The sequence below is a fragment of the Talpa europaea genome (genome assembly GCF_964194135.1).
Source record: "Talpa europaea genome assembly, chromosome: 14".
In the NCBI taxonomy this organism is placed as follows: Eukaryota; Metazoa; Chordata; class Mammalia; order Eulipotyphla; family Talpidae; genus Talpa; species Talpa europaea.
The window spans coordinates 57,020,992-57,041,075 of record NC_140082.1 but is presented as its reverse complement, the minus strand read 5'-3'; the positions used below and the strand labels follow the sequence as shown (position 1 = coordinate 57,041,075).

The 20,084-nt window shown below is 42.4% G+C and overlaps 1 pseudogene across 1 annotated transcript; it reads left to right on the top strand.

Annotated features, from left to right (window-relative positions):
- Positions 1-4,789: 4,789 nt before the first annotated feature.
- LOC311183722 (Fanconi anemia core complex-associated protein 24-like) lies at positions 4,790-5,433 on the top strand (annotated as a pseudogene). Its single transcript has one exon. The product of its transcript is annotated as a Fanconi anemia core complex-associated protein 24-like (transcript).
- Positions 5,434-20,084: the final 14,651 nt, after the last annotated feature.

Genomic DNA, 20,084 nt, shown 5'->3' with positions numbered 1-20,084 from the left:
TGGATTTTTCAGTCTTCACGGGGCCATCAAGAAGCTAACAGAAGTCAATACTGAACCTCTTGTGAAGGAAACACATCAGGAATATGTATTCAACGTGCCTCCTCCAAGGCTAGACCTACTGCTATCTTCTGCTACACATTCTATTAATAGTCTTAATAATCGTTTCATGCTTGATAGTTATCTTACAACAAGAGGAAATTCAACAACTTTTCCTACCTTCAACCCATGGCCTTAAAATGAAAGCACAGACACATAACTATGACAAGGTTAGTTATATTACCTTTTGACAAATTTTATATTACCTTGGGTTTCAAATTTCTGATGCAATATTCATTTGTACTTAGACAAAATTCTTAGTTGTTCAACTGACTTATTTATACACGCTAAGTAAATGTCAGTTACTTGTGCTAATAAAGTAGACATAAAATTTAAAATTACAAGTCCCTGGTGCTCTCATTTTCAAAATCACTGACATTATTGAATTAGATGTAACTAAATCAACACATTTAAAATTTCTTGAAATCTGTGTTTAATTAGATCTTAGAAATTAAATATTAATGCTTGATAACTGGAAGTATACTTTGAGATACTTTGGCTTACTTTATGATTGATTTCAGTTGGACTGTGGTTCATAAGAATTTTAAAGTTTCTCTGTACATTACCTGTCTCATTTTTCCACCATGCAATAAGTTTATGACTGACATCTAAACAGATGTTATCATTTATAGTAACTCCTTTTTATGAATTAAGCATAAATTAATTATTAAAAATTAATTTCTGTTGTCACTATCTTACATAAGAATACATCCTTAAGCACAATTTTATCTTTTAACATTTTTAATCTCTTTTTATAAAATATGGACCACTTCCCAAATAGTCAAATCAAACAACTATTTGAATTTTTATTTTATTTTAAAGATTTATTTACTTATATAATAGCTGGGATATAGGCCAGAGGTGCAGGAGGCTGAGAGGATTCACCAGAGACAGTGGGGAGCAGAGCAGGCAGACTGACTGAAAGCACTGCTGAGGGGAGCACTGGGCAGGACAGGAGAGGTCTGCTGCTCCATGTGGAAATCTCTCTGGCTGGCCGGGAATCTAACCCACGCTGCAGAGGCTGGACAGCTTCACAGCCCTGTGTTCAACCCACTGCGCCACCGGGGAGGCCAATATTTGAATTTTTAAAAACGAGTTAACTTATGTTTCTATAACTTGCAATCACTGAATGACCACTACAAGAACAATGTAAAGGAATCTTTTAATACCAGCTAGCTTTATTGGCTATCATTTTTATTAAAATTTCTACTTCAATCAATGCACATTAACTTATGGTTTTGATGGTGTTTTCATGTTCTTCTTAATGAACATAAAAGCAGCAACAGCTCATTTTAAAAGATCTCACATGATTTTTTGCATTTGGGTTCTTGTCATAATAAATCATGGAACAGTAAAGCTAAGAATTCTTACTCAGCTTTGCTGCTAAATGGGTGTGGAAACTTCAAAGTTGTGAAATTGGATTATTTGATAGAGAAAGAAAATGAAAGTCAAATATGGCTTTAAATTGTTAAATATTCTTTTTCTCATGAAAATTTTAAAAAATCAGATAATGTATCATTTTATAAGGTAGAGTATACATACAGAAGCAATGTTAGAGAAGATTTTTGAGGAAATTTCTTTGTCTGTTTTTGGGGAAAAAGTTGATTGTTTTTAATATTTTTAGATAAGTGAAAAAGCAGTTTAGGTTTAATGTTGTGGTTCCAAGTCCGTGGTCCACTGGTTTGCCCAATTATGCTAGTCTCAGTAAGAAGGATCAAAAATCACTACTCTATCAAGATACAGAAAGACATGTCTTCATAATGACTTCAAATGCCTCAAAAAAGTTGTCTAAGAGTTACTTTGGATGAGTTCTTTGTATACCTGAATATCAATCCCTTGTCAGTTGCATGCTGTGTGGATATTTTATCCATTCTGTGAGATGTCTTTTTCCTCTGCTAATATGTTCTTTTGCTGTGTGAAAGGTTTTTATTTTGATGTCATCTCATCTGTTTATTTGGCTTTTGTTTCCCTTGCCTTAAGAGTATAGACTCCAAAGACATCTATGTCAGTGATGCCTTGAAACCTATCAACAATGCTCACCTCTATGTATTTTATTGTTCATCCTTTATGAACTTATCATTGTACTTGGAGTTAGAGAGTGGGTCTAAGGTCTTTCTTCCCCACATGTCTGTCTGATTTTCCTGCCCCACTTGTTAAAGAGATGTCCTTTTCTCCATTGCATGGTTGTGGCGTTTTTGTCATAAATTGGGAATTGATATATGTGTAGCTGGATTGCCATGCCTCTGATTCCGTTCCAAAGCTTTGTGTCTGCTTTTATTCCTATACACTATTGTGTTAATTACTAAATCATAGTGTTTAAAATCAGGTAACTTGCCTCCATGTTTCTTCTTTCCTCAGGATTGCTTTAGCTCTATTTATTTCTGGCTCTACCCTTCCTTCACTTCTTTCATCCTTGTGGAAATAGCAACCTGCACACAGAAACTTTTCTCAGAAAAGATGGGCTTCATCAGCTTCTTGTGTTTCTAGTAATAAGGTCCAAAACAAAACAAAAACCTATACTCATCGACTAGTCCTCGGTCCAGCAATAGCTGTCACTTGATAGGTGACATTTAAATCTACACTCATTTAGTTTGTCATGGGTTTATCTTTTGCCCCCAGGGGAAGTTCCAGCATCCTCAGCATGGAATAAAAGCAGCCAAATAAATTTGGGTCCTGCCAACTTACATATCCTTATCTCCCACTACTTCCTTTGCTGCCCCTTTACTTTAGCATCTGACCGACTGAGACTGTATAAAGCCACAGTGCATTACCTTCTCTACAGCTCTTTGGCTCCGCATCTCTTCTCTGTCTGGCATATCCTTGCCTTGCCCTTCAGGTATCAGTTCATATATCACCTCCACCAAAAAGCTGGAAAATAGTGACACAAAACCGTGAAGTTCCTTCTGTGTTCCAGAAGCACCCTGTTCATACCTGTCATGCTGCATACATGATCATTGAGGAGCGGACCATGCCATCTCTGTATTGTCATTCCAGTGGTTGTCACAGTACCTTAGCACATGCTTGCTGAATAAATGAGAAATGAGAAAATCGGAAGCTCTCATCCTTAGCCACAATAACCATTGATTCAATGTGCAATGGACAAATTACATTTGCCGTCTTTTATTTTGGAATGTAGTGGCACATAAATAACGTTTCATTTGAATACTGATGAAGGGCTCTGCTTTATTTTCTTTTTAACAAGTTATCTTAGTCATTGGCAAAGTATTTATTTAAGAATCATTTATTTATGCATTCAAGATTATAATTCTGTGTAGTGTTTTTCCAAACATGATTTTTCAGTCATGTTCCTTCCAAGACTAGGTCACCCAGGTAAACCATTGGCTTCATCCCACAAACCTGTGTGCTTTCACATCTGGCCTCTTATTTATTTGTGCTTTTTTTTTTTTTTTTTGAATAAAGTAACGAGCCAGGTCGTCTTCTCAAAGTTCAGCTCACTGGGAGGGATTTTCTTTAAAAATGTGCTACAGGTGTCTCAGAGAGAAACCGCAGTGAGGTAGCCATGTTCATTATGATCATACCTGCACATTGTGAAGAACTAGCAAGAAAAATGCATGTGATCAATCCATAGCTGCACACCAGTTAGCAGAGGATGTGTTCATTTGTCCAAGAATTGTAACCACATCTGCAACAGCAGCTGCAGTGGGAGTCACCACCTCGTCAACCATATGATAATCCATTGTCACTGTCCAAGAATATCTTCTGTGCAACACGACATCAAGCATGTGGTTGGAATCACCAACTCGGCATTTTTCGAGTTCTTCATGGTGATACTAAAGCTTGCATTTCCTCTAAAAATGTGATATTGCTTATGTCTAGGTAGGCACCAGTCTAGAAACTTCCAATTTGCCATAATAGTCTTCTCTCCAGAGGTCAATCAGTATCAGCCAGTAACCTTTGTTGAGAATCTATCAGCTTTGAGTTATAACGTATCCTGATCATGATGTATGGAACTTGGAAGAAAAATATAGGGTGGGTTTGGGGACCCTCTGGGACATTTATGCACTAAAACCACACAGTTAGCACCCAGTCTCCATAAATGTGTGTTCTGGGAGACAACAGTTACATTGTGGTTCCCTGGAGTCAATGTTAACTCAGAATTAATGTCCTGTGTTCCCAAGGTTTCTGGTTATTTCCATTTCCACATTGCGCATTCACCTAATCAAGGATTAAAGGTCCTTTTGGGGATGACAGGAAGACAGATCATAGGATAATTTTTGGCAGTTATCAGGGGTTTTAATCAAGTTGACCTGGCTGTCTTCATTCAAAGAACCGTGGTATCATAAACTGACTCACTTCTTGGAATGGATTTAGGGGCCATGATAATTTATGTTTATGATTCAAGTGACACTTTGTTCACTTGACCTGTAACTTGTCAAGTAAGAACTCTGTAAAAAAACAAACAAACAAACAAACAAACAAATAGTGATGGGCTCCAGGTGGACTGAGGGCTGAGCCAGAGTGACAGGGACCAGGCAGGCGGCATAAATGAGGGACTTGGCAACCAGCACTCCAATCTCCTGCGTCTTAGACATTGGCATATGATTCAGTCCTTTAAAGAACAACACTGCAGATGGGCTCCTACCACTCCCAGCTGGGAGTGGAATGTGGGACCATGTGCAGGTCAGTCCGCTCCAACACTTTCTGTGGTTCCCTCCTTCGATTGAGGCCACCAATGGAAAGGAGTCCTCCTAATGGTGCAGGCACCATGCACCTGCCCTTTGGTCACATGTGGCTAATGAGAAATGGCACGGGTGCCAGCAGGTACAGGAGATGCAAGGGAAAGACAAACTCGTGTTTGAGGATGGCTTGCCACTGGTAGATTTTTACCTATCCTGCAGATCCTGTATTCTTTGTATCAACGACGCTGATTTGGTGGCAGGGAATGGCTACAGAAAGTGGCTTGTTCGGGCTAGAAATTCTAATACTCTTCAAGGGATTGTAGCAGTTGAAAAAACTCAAATGAGTGAACAGTACTTCCCAGCCATACAGAAGTTTACTGTGTTGGACCTAGGGATGGTCTTGCTTCCAGTGGCCAGCCAGAGGGAGGCATCCTGCCTCATTATGAAGTTAGTTCAAGAGCAAACCAAAGATCCCAGTAAAAACCCTTTTCTCATGAAGAAACAGGCTCAGATTTCTGAGCCCCACCTTCTTAGAACCGTGCAACAGATCTCAGGGATTGGAAAAACTAAAGCTCCCCTACTGCTTCAGAAGTTTCCAAGCCTCCAGCAACTCGGTAAAGCTTCCATCCAACAACTGGAGCCAGTGGTCAGACCAGCAGCAGCACAGCAAATTCACTCCTTCACTCAGTCCAGGTGACACTTGCCGCCTTCGTTCTGCAGTGTTCTTTTAGACCACAAGGGACAGGATCCTGTTTTCTTTTCATATTTCAAAGCCAAAACAAAAGAATTCCTCTCCAGAAACTATTGGAAGAGTCCAGATTGGAGCCTGCCTGTTGTCCTGCCCTACTCTCTGGGTCCAGATATTTCAGCTAGTGCGTCCCTGGGGGCACTGCCCTCCTCCTGCTGGCCTGAAGAGGGCCAGTGGTGCTCTTCCAAAGAGTGCATTTAATTAGAGATGCTCAGACTCAGCAAGAATCCAGCTTGGGAAGATTTTTATGTGACCTTGATCTGCATGTATCATGAAAAAGGCTTATCAAGTTTCAGGTGATAGATAAGACTATCTGAAAGAAACAAATAATGAAGAACTGTGGACCATAAGCCCCTGTTCCTGGTGGCAGAGCTGCTGTTCTCCAGGTCTGTGCTTTGAAAACTACTGCCAGTGTAAATAAACAGTGGGACTAAATAAACAGTGGGACTGCCTTTTTTCTTCCTCCCTTCCTCCCTCCCTCCCTGGTGGCTGCACAGTTTGTTTATAACATGAGGCACATCTTCCGAACACACAAAGCCGGAGTCTGGAGTTCCTATTTAAAGATAAAAAGTCTCGGGTGTCCCTGGTGGCACAAGGGAGTTAAGCACCACACTATGAAGCGATCTGCAGCCCCTGCAGCATGAGTTCCATCCCCCGCCGGCCAGGGAGAAACCCACATGGTGAGGCAGACCTCTCCTGTCTCACCTGCTGATCTCCTCAGCAGTGTGTTTCAGTCAGTCTGCCTGTTCTGCTCCCCATGCTGTCTCTGGTGAATCCTTTCACTGCCCCCGGCATCTCTGGCCTGTATCCCAGCCCTTGTATGTGTAAATAATCTTTATTAAAAAAATAAAAAAAATAAAGATAAAAAGCGAGTGTGTGTGAGGGAGGAAAAGAATGTTTGTTAATGTATATCCCAGCAATGGGAAGATCTACATGGGGCAGCTGAATGCAGAGAGGAGAGCCAGGGACCAGGGATGCAGCCGCTTGTTCAGAAAAGTAAATACAATTAACGATGTGTTCAAAAAAAAGATCAAGTAAGAATTCTGTAGGCTTCGTATCAATCTCACTTCTGGAAACACCTGGACAATGCCAATGTGCCTGAGTCAGGTGGATCTGATTGCTCCTTGTACCCAGCCATCTATTATGTTCATGAATGAAGAAATGTGTTACATCATTACTTGTAAGTGCTGAGTAAGCGGTATGCCTAGCAAACCATTAGTTTTTTTATAAATCAATCTAATCATTATCAAAAGTCTAAAAGCATTCCATGATTTTTGAACCGTTTGCTGAATTTTCATGTTCAAATGTGACATTGACGTTCCATGTAGAATGGAAAAGTCCTTTCCCTCCATAGGACATAGTCCAACCAACTCAACTGTCCGTCGTCATCTATGCTGCTTTTACACACTTGTGGATGATGCGACTTTTCTAGAATGTACTATAGGAGAAAGGGTTATAACATTAAATGTGCTTGACTATTTATACATACATATGACTACACGCACACATGCTGTTAGGCACCTGCATGGACCAGGAGTCCTTCTGGAAATGAAAACTTTACAGGAGTCTAGCACAGCATGTCAGCATAGCAATCTCTGGTAATCAGGCTGTGAATGTGGGAATAGAGACAGTGACCACATGAGCTGGGGGTCTCAGGACTTTGGGCCCTGGTGAATGTGTGCCCCATGACCAGCAGGGGGCACTGTGGGATGGCCCCTGGGCAATTCACTCAGAGGAGCCAGGGCCTGGGGGCTGAGTGCTTGGCTACCTGATGGAGATTGAACTGTTGTGTCCTCCCTGGTCCGGCACAGCCCTCTGAGCAGGGCCCTGTGTGTGGTGTCAACAGGTGCTTCCTCCCAGGGCTCTCCCAAGGGGTGAAGCAAACCCTCGTCTTTCTCAGTGTGGGGTGTGAGCTGAGCTGCAGCACTAAGGCTCAGGGAGGGCTGAGAAGTCCCTGGATGGAAGCCCATTTGCATGCACAGCCCCTCCTGTGGCAGAGGGTGGGGAAGAAAAGGAGGCCTGGGGAGCCCAGCCCCATGTGGGGCTCAGGGGCTGTGAGCACCATGGCCTGGACGCCTCTCCTCCTCGTGATCCTCTCTCACTGCACAGGTGGGGACAGGCCTCAAGGACCAGGTGTCACTGCAAGCTTTTTTCAGTCTGTCTCACACAGTAATTCATAAAATTGTATCTGGTCCTTGTCCCTTCACCCATGAGTGTCTGTACTTGCAGGTTCCCTCTCCCAGCCTGTGCTGACTCGGCAGCCCTCCCTCTCTGCGTCTCCTGGAGCAACAGCCAGACTCACCTGCACCCTGAGCAATGACGTCAGTGTCCAGAGCAAAAAGATATTCTGGTTCCAGCAGAAGCCAGGGAGCCCTCCCTGCTATCTCCTGAACTACCACACAGACTCAGATAAGGGCCAGGGCCCCGGGGTCCCCAGCCGCTTCTCTGGAGCCAAGGACACCTCGGCCAACGCAGGGCTCCTGCTCGTCTCGGGGCCGCAGCCTGAGGACGAGGCCGACTACTGCTGCGTGGTCTCCCATGGCGGTGATTCTCACAGTGACACACACAGAAGGGGACATGGGACAGGAACCTCAGCCTGCTCACAGTATTGTTATGTGGCCATTTTTAAATAATTGTGCATATGCACACTATACGTTGAAATACCTCTGAGTTCATAATGGATCTGCTACAATTAAACATTCAGTGTTTCTAAAACCTCAGGAAAAATAACTAACATTAAGAATAAACTAACGAATGACTCTGGAAGGCTGCCAAGTTATTAATGTGATTAATCGTGAAGCTGCCCTTTTTCTCTTACCCAGGTAAGGAAGAGGAGACTTCCCCACTCTCATTCTCAGTGTCCAGAGACCCACCCCCCGCAGGTGCACAGTCCTCACAGCGGGGACTCTGCTCCCCAGAGACACTTCCCTCCCAGGAAGTGGGGGAAGGAAGGGCCCACGAGATTGTGTCCCAAGAAACAGGCACGAAGAGGTGAGATGCCGTGTGAGGATCAGGCCCAGCAGGAATTTCAGACAGAGCTGCCCTGCGCTCTCATGGGCACCTCAGCCTTCAGTTGTGGAGTCGGGATGGGGGTCAGGCATAGGGAGTTGATGACTCAGGACGTGAGGACAGCAAACCCCGTTGTGGGACATGAAAGGGTAAGAGCGATTCTCCACAATGTGAACCAGCCGAGTCTACACCAAGGAAAGGGGTGAAATAGAGACGCTCTTAGAGCTGACACCACACCGGACCCCTGGGGACTCCCGTGAGTGGTGTGCCCCTCTCCTGTCCAACAGTGCAGCGTGTGGGGTGGGCTGTGAGCATCAAGAGCAGGAGCTCCCCAATAATGGTCTGTGAGCCTCCTCTGGTGAAGCCTTTCATGAGTCCAGAATCCAGGTGACATTCTCCTGCCCAGGGAGCAGAAGAAACATTGGGGGTCCCCATGGCAATGTTACCTAAGCCTCAAAGGCATACTCCCTGCTGAGTGACCCAAGACAGATGTTACTGACCCCTAGATTCAAACTCATCCTCTGGCCCCTGGTGTCCACACCACCTCTGTTATGAAGGCCATGTCCTTGTTGCAGACCCAACGGCTCAGTTTGGGCCCTGCTGGCACGGTAGCTGTGAGCTCCGTCAGGTCCACCCCCTTCCCTTGCTCTGTCTTCACAAGGGAAGTGACAACGTTTCTTTTCTTACTGTTCTCCCAGTGCAGACGCATGCAGTTGCTACCAGATACAAAATCCCATTGATGGTTGGCAAAGAAAACAGACGTCCCACCTCTGGGACCTGGGAGACCCAGGTGTCCTCTCCCAGCACCTGCATGTCCTCACTCCGGGTCCAGGCCTTCTTCTCCCCCCATAACCCTGACCGTGTAAGGACGCTGGGCTTCTCTCTTGCCCTGCAGACTGCTCTCCTGAGCTGCTCCTGCTCTCTGGTCACCAGGAGACCCCTCCCCACTGGGACAGGTCTCTCAGACCTGACACTCACTATATCACTTCACCCCTTATTCCTAATTCCTTTCCCTCATTAGGGATGATATTGGATATATATCACTTCTCTAAACCTAGAGCTCACCAGATAGAATGATTACCACTGTTACCAACACGTGCTCTGGGGATCGTAAGCCTGGACCTTGGCTCTAGTTCGTGATGTTTTGGTTATGAACCAGGGACAATGTAGCAGCAAACCCAGTGGCCAGGTCATCTTAAACTATTGGGTGACATAAATGTTACATTTTGCTACCTATTGGTCCTCAGTGACCTGAAAAAACAATGTCTCAGATGCGCACACCTTGGAAGCGACCTACTCTTTTTTTTTTTTTTTTAAGATTTATTTATTTATACAAGCACTGGGTACAGTCAGAAGTGCGGGAGGGTGAGAGAATTCACCAGAGCCAGAGCGGGGAGCAGAGCAGGCTGACTGACGAAGTACACTGCTGAGGGTAGCAGTGGGCGGCAGGAGAGGTCTGCGCGCCATGTGGGACCCTCACCCAGGGGCCTGGGATCGAACCCCAGTGCTACAGAGGGTGCAGGCAGCTTTTCAGCCCAGCGCTCAACCGCTGTGCAACTGGGGAGTCCCCTGAAGCGACCTACTCTTTCTACTGCCTCAACTAGTGACAGTCAATGACGTGAGAACATCAGCACCCACCAGGAGAGCTGGGAGTGTGAAAAGCATTAGAAGATGTGCTATATTCTGAGCCTAATAGGGGGTGCTGTGGACTGGTGCTGAGAGCTCAGGGGACCTGGTTAGGTAGGCTCAGAAAATGCATCATTGACTCTTGCATACTTGGGATAGCAGTGCCCGCCCTGCACTGAGCCACATGGGCACTCAGCACTGACTACTCCCTGCCTCCTACTTCAACTCCTCCCATCTTGGAGTCGTTGCCCAAGCTTATTTTGCAGAAAAGGATGATGGACCATCACACCGCAGGGATAAATGTTCACGAACTGTGATGGGTGAGGCTGTCTGGACACAGCACAGCAGATACTTGGAGATGCAAGAGTCTCAATTCCAACAACAAGACCTCCACAAGCAGAGCTTTGGGGCTTCCCTGCCAGGACACAGGCCCCTCCCATCATAACCAAAGGCATTCATTTCACTACAGGATTCGCTGTGGTGGGGTGTGAAAGGATGTGATGGGGGTGACATGTCCACTGCCTTTCATCCTGGCACCCTGCACAAGCAGTGGGCCATCTGTTCTTTCTGTCACCTTCTCCCCTTAATTCTAGGGTCCTGGGCCAGGCTGTGCTAGACCTGTTGTCTTGCACAAAGTCTGTGTGTGTGTGTGTGTGTGTGTGTGAGAGAGAGAGAGAGAGAGAGAGAGAGATGAGTGAGCACCATCTTCTCTAATACTCTTCTAAGCCAGAGGCATCATGACAGAGTTTTACTAAATATGCAAGGAGCTATTCCAAAGACATAAGAAAGAGGCCATCTTTTATGTCTTTAGACATAATAAAAACCAGGACATCCAGTCTCACAAGAACTGTGTCATATTTGAACTTTAAGGACAATATCATTCGTCATTATAAGTGTAAAAATGCCTCACTTTATTGTAGAGACCATGTTATAGCAAGAAGGATCTATCTTGGCCTAAGGAGGATTTGGGTTGAGGCTCAGGCATTTGAGAAGTCTCAAATGGAGAACATGGATTTTGAGGGAGAGCAATCAGTAGTGTAAGTGAGGCATATGTCAGACATAGGTCCGTTCAGGAAAGAACTTCAGTGCTCTCAGCAGTGGCGTTTTGACACGCTGTAGGAGAAAAGGATACATATTTTGGATGCCATGCTGTGTAACTCCTGGATTCTGGAGCCTGAGCAGGGGGACAGGCATCAGCCTGGACCTTCAGATGGAAAAAGCACAGCCCAAAGAAAGCACATCCCTGGGTCAGGCAGACTCACCCAGAGCCACCAGGGGGAGCAGTTCTCTGTTCCTTCCTGCCTTGGGATGGCCTCCTGGGCCCTGGTTCTGTCATTTGCAACTTTCCAATCCTCAAGTCACCCCTACCTCCTGATTGCCACCCAGACTCCCCCACCAGGAAAGAATTGGTTTGGACCCTGGGGCCCTGAGGATAACTGAGACAAAATGCAAAGGTGACACAGGGCTCCCACCAGAGTTCGGGGGCCTTTCTGGCAACTGTGATGATGCAGTTTACTCATGATGAGCATGGAATTAATGTTTTAGTATTACAACTGTCATTTTCTTTGTATGTTACTTGCCTGCTCTTTCTCATTTATTTCAGGGAGCATAACCAATGGAAAACCAACATAAAAATTGTTGTTGCAACTGTAAAAGAGAAGAAAAACAAATAGCAAAGAGAAATCACTAGATACATGATTGATGATGAATGGGTGGATGGATGGATGGATCTATCGCTCGCTCATAGGTTGATTGATAAACAGGGAGTAGAGAAATAGATAGATGAATTTGATGACGTTTCTAAACTTCAAGTTTAGGAAAGAATCTTCTAAATTTCCAGAGATCACTGAGAGAATTCTGTTCACTTGTAAAGAAATACATAAAGTCACACATTCTTGGAAATATTAGATGCAGAATTGAAAGGGACAGGTTCTCAGATTTCTGAAGACGGAAAGATTTAGGTTGATTATATTAAAGCAAGTTATTATTTAAGACTGAAAGAAAGAGGAAAAGAGTAAAATTTCAGAAATTAACTGTAAATTTAAGATTATCTAAAGATTGGTACATCTCGATAATGAAAATGGAAATGGTGAAGCAATTTTAAAGTACAATAAATTTAGAAATAGAGCAATATTTAAATAATGTACAATGTTTTGCTTTCAAAACTGAATTTTTACTAAAAAATAATGATTCAACTAACATTATGGGCTAAAAGTAAAGCCAAAGACTTTGCTGAAAAAAAAAAAAAAAAAAGAAACCAAGCAAGATTTAGATGGGTTTGGAGATGGAAAAGAGTTAGAAGACTATGGGACACCTTTTCCTGCTTCTTTTAAGAATACCATTTTAATGTTTCTTTCAAGGCATGGGTAGTGAATATATATACATATGACTCATAATTATAGATCAGTTTTCCATTAGAAAACAGGCAAACATAATTTTTAGTACCATTGGACACACCTAAGAGTATACAGAACGTATTCTGGAAAAACAAAATATGAAAGTAAGATGCCAAACAAACACATATATATTGTATATGATAAACTTTTAAGAGAAAAAAGATACATTTGAGGAGAGCGTACACATGAGTTGAATACATAGCACACAGCAAAAACTAAAGGATGTTGAAAGTCAAGATTAAGAAAATCGGGCCTCCTCGGTGGCGCAGCGGTTGAGCGCTGGGTTGCGAAGCTGCCCGCGGCCTCTGCGGCGCTGGTTTGATCCCCGGCTGCTCCCCGGCCACCGGAGGAGGGTTCCACATGGCGCGCAGACCTCTCCTGGCGCCCGCTGCTCCCCTCAGCAGTGTACTTCGGTCCTTCTGCCTGCTCTGTTCCCCGCTCTGGCTCTGGTGAATTCTCTCACCCTCCCGCGCTTCTGACTGGACACAGCACAGCAGATACTTGGAGATGCAAGAGTCTCAATTCCAACAACAAGACCTCCACAAGCAGAGCTTTGGGGCTTCCCTGCCAGGACACAGGCCCCTCCATCATAACCAAAGGCATTCATTTCACTACAGGATTCGCTGTGGTGGGGTGTGAAAGGATGTGATGGGGGTGACATGTCCACTGCCTTTCATCCTGGCACCCTGCACAAGCAGTGGGCCATCTGTTCTTTCTGTCACCTTCTCCCCTTAATTCTAGGGTCCTGGGCCAGGCTCTGCATGTACCCAGTGCATGTATAAACAAACAAACAAACAAACAAACAAAATAAATAAATAAATAAATAGATAAATAAATAAATAAATAAATGCCTCTATTTTAAAAAATAAATAAATAAATAAAAAGATTAAGAAAATCTTTCATGTGATTTAGAGGAATGAGAACATGAAAAATCATGTATCACAATGCTTATGTCAGATACCTTCTAATTAAAATTAAAAATTTTAAAGTAGACCTGGGCTTTTCAAGTGATTATAGGGACAATCTACAATAAAGCTGTGGGTAGTGATAGAAAAATAATGGATATACAGATGCATGTAAAAATGTTTGAAACTCAAAGAACTATAACATGATATGCTGTTAGATATCCATTAACAAACTCCTTTATATACTCAAGAGAGCAATATCAAATCAGTAGAGAAAAAAATCTGAAAAAAATATATTAATTTTTATGTTCCTATTAACTTCTTTTGCCCTGGAAAGATAAAACACATTTTTGTCTGCTTTGGGATATTTGCAAAAACTCTCTCCAAAAAATGTCTGCTTCCAGTTTTATCAATGAACTTCATGAGATCTTTGTCTTCTTCTATTTGGAAATTTTAATGTCAATTTTTACAAGATTACTGTATTTCTTTCCTTGAGTTCCATTTTCTCTTACCTCATGATTTGTCTTAAGAGAAAGCTGGGGCCTCTCCTGGTGGCGCAGCAGTTGAGCGCTGGGCTGCAAAGCTGCCCGCAGCCTCTGCAGCGCCGGTTCCATTCCCAGCCCCCGTCGAGGGTCCCGCATGTCACACAGACCTCTCCTGCCATGCCCGCTGCTCCACTCAGCAGTGTACTTTCGTCGTTCTGCCTGTTCTGCCTGTTCTGCTCACCCGTTCTCTGGTGAATTCTCTCACCCTCCTGCGCTTCTGACTGTACCCAGTGCTTGTATAAATAAATTAATAAATCTTTAAAAAAAAAAAAAAAAAGAGAAACCCCAGTCCACCACATAAGAGATATCAGACCCTATTCATCATCTGTGCCACTAAAACTTCTTTAATTATAGCAGTACCTAGTAAATGTCCCTTTATGTTTCCATTATAATATCATGTTGCACATTGTTGGCTGTGTGACCAGACCATTTTATGTATGCATGCGTGCTCATTTGTCTGCCATTCAAACACCATGTATTTACATTATGAAGTTTTATTTTTTCCTTTGTTTTCTAAGATGTGTGGTCTCACTATTTGTAATTACTGAATGTGGTGTAGAGGCCAAGTGCAGAGATCTGTGTGCTGTATTGCTGAAAGTGATGCTAGCTGCAGATTTATTTCAGGAAAAACATACTCCATTATTTCTACCTTTATTTCAATGAGGGACAATTTAGTTGTGAAACATCCAACAATCATCAGAGGAGGCAGCTTACAGAGAGTGTTTTTTCAGGCTTCCAGCAACAATCACTAAGCAACCATCCTTTCGTATGTTCATTTCTATTTTGTCTACATCTACTTTCCACAGACTAAGGAGTTATCCAGCTGCATCATCGCCTTAGTTGTCACTCATGTCTAGAAGAAGGGGATCTGGCTAGACTTAAAAGTAGCTCCAAAATTTTGGGGAGAAAAAGAATGCAATGTGACTCTACTGGAAGCTTGTGATAATATAAGGGATTTTTCCCAGGACCTGCACAATCACTGAACATAAGGAAACGTAGACGCCCATGCCCTTTGTAACATTCAACCTTGAGCCATGAGCCTGTGCTCATCTTTGGGGCTCAGATGGGTCTCCTGGGGACTGCATAAACTTGGGTTTTGTTGTCTGAACCGAGGCTGGCCTCTCTCTGCTCTTGGATTGGTGAGCTCAGTTGATTTCTGTTTTTTAGGGTAATTATTGATAAATGAGAATAGAGGATTTTCTACTGCCTCTTTGACTTTAGTTTTCTAGTCCTATTTCCCTGCTCAGCATTTTTTTTTTTAATGAATTTTCTTCTCTTTGAATTATACAGGGGATCTCTTTTAAACATTTCTTTCAGGGAAGATCAAGTGTTAGCGAACCACTTCTTCAGCTTTTGTTTGTCTGGGAAGAACATTATTACTCTCTCGTCTCTGTTAGGAGAATCCTGCAGGTGATGATATTTGTGACTGGTATATTTTATCTCTATTCTGAATATGTTATTTCATCCTCTCCTTGCCCTCTGGAAGAGAACTTGGTCATCATATTGCCTCAGTTGGGATCATCTGACGCCCTTGTGATCTTTTAAAGGGCTGGTGAAAGCAACCGGGAGTTCAGTTTCAAAAACCCACATCACGGTTTGTTTCCTCTTTTTCTTTTTTCCTTTTTTTTAAAGGTGTATTTATTTCTACATACAATAACTGGGGCACAGGCCAGAGTTTTGGGGGGTGAGAGAATTCACCAGAGACAGAGTTGAGGACAGAACAGGCAGATAGAGCGAAACATACCACTAACGGGAGCAGCGGGCAAGTCAGGAGAGGTCTGCTGTGCCATGTGAGTCACCTCCCTGGCTGGGGATCGATCTTGTGCTGTAGTGGCTGTGGTGAGCTTTATAGGTTGCATCTTAACCCCTTGCATCACCAGGGAGTCCCCTCCTCTTTTGCTATTTCAGGAGATTTTTCTTCAATTAAATTTCAGTGGCATTTTTTAGATCCATCTGAAAAGTCACTTTCTACATTTGGAAGAAATGAATATCAATGTATTGAATAATGAACAATGGCGTAGGATATCCACACCGATAACATTCTGTGCAAGTGGCTCCTCTTCACGTCCTAGAAAACTTTCCTATTGTCCATAAGACCCCCGAAACTTGCTCGGACATACAAATCCCCAGGTCCTGGGTCAATGATTTGATTCAGAAATAATGAAGCTTATATCTTGCCAAAATCTACCTTGATATCTTGTTGTGGGTGAGTTTTTCTGTACTTACTCATTAGACTTCTCCAATAACAGCAGAGCTTAGACTAAGATGAAGCTGGAAGGGATGATGCTAAGCTAGGTAAGTCAGAAGAAAAAAGATAAATATTGGATGATTCCACTTATATATGGAAAATAGAGAAACTGAATAAAGGGTCAGAAAAAAGACAGAGTTTACAAGCTGACCATATAACTTGAGACAAACAGCAGGGAAGGAGCAAGAGGAGTCAAAACAGAGGCGGGAAGAGCACAAGGGACTGTGGTGATGGATCATGGGTGCTGTGGTGGTGGAAACTACACTTGAAGGGAGAAATTAAATACAGTCCAAATTTAATAGTGATGTAAGAAAATAAAACTATTTAAAAAAAGACTTGTGGCCACTAATTTCCAAAACGGATCCTGTGATTTCATTGTTTATCAAAATTGTTGATCAAAATTCCTCTCATGGAAAATGAATAGACATATTCTTTTCAAAAGTTACATATCCTAATGAAATAGGCTGTCTTGTAATACAGAGGGTGGATGACAACCTTTTTTTGTAATGGGTCACATAGAGTTTTAAGGGAAGCATGCCTGTAGACAACTTGGCAACTGCTTCCTCATGCTGTTGCGTGCCAAAGCAGCCAGGATTGAACATGGCCATGTGCACTCTGAAGGTTCAATTTCTTATAATCTTCATATGTCACAAAAAGATTCTTCTTGTGATTTCTTATTCCACCTTGTGGAAATGTAAATGACCATCCACACACAATTAGGAACCATATGGGATCTGGCTGACAAGCTCGTTTCCTGACCTCTGCTATAGGATATAAACTAGAAAACATATTTCAGAAAATACTCATCATCAAGTGTTCAATCTTTCTCCGTGCCTCTGGTGATAAGCACAAAAACACTGATGGAAATAAGTGGGAACCAGTCACTCTGATCTCTCAATCCCAGGCTGAAAATTCACAAATTTCCTTGGCTCATATTTAAAAATCAGGGACTCTTTCAAGTCCCTGACAACTTGGAAATGCTTTGCCTCCATTCTTTAACCTTCCCGTCAAGGCAATGGCTCCTGCATGGTTTCTTGGCCACTTTTGGAGAATCTGCTGGTATTCACTTATTCCATATCCCACACAGGGGATCAGTAACTAAGTCCCAGAGTAGAAAGTAAGTTTGACAGTCCTCTGCTTGGGAGTACTGAGCAGTACTGGAAGGTACTGCTCTTATTTAATGGAATGTCTGCTCTTATTTAAGAGCATGGAATGTCTGCTCTTATTTAAGTCTGCTGTAATGGAAGGTCTGCTCTTATTTAAGTCAGCTATGAAGGAGAAAGTAAAATTAAGTTTAAGTTTAATTTTTTAAACTAAAACAAGACCAAATTCTAAAAGTAAAAAATCCTAACGAACCCTATGTTCATTGCAGCGCTATTTACAATAGGTAAAACCTGGAAACAACCCAAATGCCCCCAAACTGGTGTCTGCATCAAGAAGATGTGGCCTACATACACAATGGAATAACTATTGAGCAATGAAAAAGATAAAATCATGCCATTCGCAGAAATGTGGATGGAGCTAGGAGAAATTATTCTCAATGAAATAAGCCAGAAGGTCAAAGAAAAATATTGGATGATTTTGCTTATAGCAGGAATATAGGGGAACCAAATAAAACTTCAGTGTAAAAAAATAATAACAATAAAAAACACAAAAGGCAAAAACAGACAAATATAAATCAGAGATATTCTGTATGAAAGAGGTAGGAGAAGGATCAGAGAGAGGGAGCGAGGATCACAGGAGACTGAGCTGATGGTGCATGGGTACGTTGGTGAAGAAAATTCTATGGGGACTACACCTGAGGTGGTGGGGGAAAGCAAATATTTTTTTTAAAATGAACAATGATGTAAAAAATTCAAAAAAATTTAAAAATCCTAATGACTGAATTATCCTCCTCTACTCAAATCCTGATGATTCCATTATTTTCCCTTTTATTATGCTATCTCTTTCATCTGGCATAATTCTTCTTTTTACTGCAATGATTTTCTTGCTATTTTATTTACCATTGCTCAGCATAATCTCTTGGCTTGCTGTGATGGCTTAGGCAGTTCATATAAACTGTCAGGTCTCTCTATTTCTCTTCCTGCTTCTAACCAATACAGTTGTGTCCCGTTGTTTGGTTAAATCAATACTGACAAAATCACGACCACACAAGTATCCTTTACTTTAAGTCAAATAATCCAAAGCTTTTCCATTTTCCCTTTAATCAGTTTCTCTTATTATGTTTATTTCTCTGTGGACCTATTGTTACTCTTCACACTACCAATAGACTCACATGGCTTCTCAATGCAGTTTTATAAAGGAAAATTCCTGCCCATTAATATGTTCACTATATTCAATCCCCCTTCACAGTTTCTTGTTTTCTTTCTTAAATCAGAATCACTATGTATCCAAAGATGCCCCTATATCTGATTTTTCTTGTCATCTCATTATCCAAATACTCCTTAACATTGTCCTTTGTCAAATGTTCTGTATTCAGGATCCCATATTTGCCTTTTCCAAGATCTAGATACTGAGATTTGCAGGCTTCCTCATCTGACGAAAGAGATCATTAGAGCAGAACTTTTGGAAATTTGCTGAAAAATTTCTTTATTCTCAAAATTGATACATTATTTGACCTATGTGTATGTAAATCAAGAATAAGTACACAATATTTCACCATTTGGGGGATATTTATTCATTTCTTCTAGCACCCTCTCCTATTCAAAATCTTTTTTTAATTGCCTTAATTTTTTTCTCGTTGTAAAATGTTGTGATTCTGAAACTCTACATGGATATGAGCTGCCCTTGCACACAGGTGTCTAATTCACAATTTATGAGCTAACTCATAAAAGTGTTTCTCTTTGGATGAAAAATCATTGTTGACCGTAGGTCATTTTATTTTATTCTATGGTGGAAATTTCCTAGAATTTACACAGGTCTCTTGACCCAAGCTAATGAAAAGCTCACCAGTGAACTTCCATGCCCGATCTTGGGCAGGTGAAAAGGAGCTGGGAAAATTATTTGCGAAGTGAATCATTCCATTGCGGTCATAACAAACTACTTTTAAGGGTGAATCGATGGCCCTCCTGCCAGTCAGGCAGTCGTGGGCAGAGCAGCTTCACCTGAGTGAATGTCAAGGTCATCTCATTGATGGTAGTGAGTGGGTTTGGGTTTCTGCCCTGAACCTAGGCTCCTGCTCACTTGTAAATCCAAAGAAGCACATTTTGCCTTTTGAATTTGTTTTTAAATTATCAATGTAGTCTTTTTACCCCACAGCTTTATATGCTTTGATTTAGAAAAATAAAAAGGGAAATTAAGACAAGCATTCACATTCCAGACCCTTCCAGCTTTCTAATACAAGAGTTCTGAAAGCTGTTCATACCTATGGAATGAAAAAGACCAAATGATGAATGGAGCCATGACTTTTCATAAAACAACATTTGAAATAGCTGAGAGAGCCTCCCTCTGCCTGGTTCATCGCCTTTACCAAAAAACAAACCACAAAAAAGACTAGGACAAAATAGGGCTTCCCTGGTGGGGAAGGGGTTAAGAGGCAGCTCTGAAGTTATCCACTACATGCCTTGGATCCACAGGGAGGGAGCTGACACACAGGGCGGAGCACACCACCCCTGACTGGCGGGCTGCTTCCCTCAGCAGTGTGTTCTAGTCCCCACTCTCTCTCTGATGAATCCTTTCACACCCCACACTGCTGGCTTGTACCCCAGTTCTTGTAAGCATAAAAAAAAATAAACCATTCCAAAAAAAAAAAAAAAAAGAATGGACAGAATAGAATGAAAATTCTTGTGTTCCAGATCAACTTGCCCACATTGGTAGTCATCCCCTGTGCCCCTGTGTCCTGACAGATGGCATGCTGTCTTTTTCTGTCTCC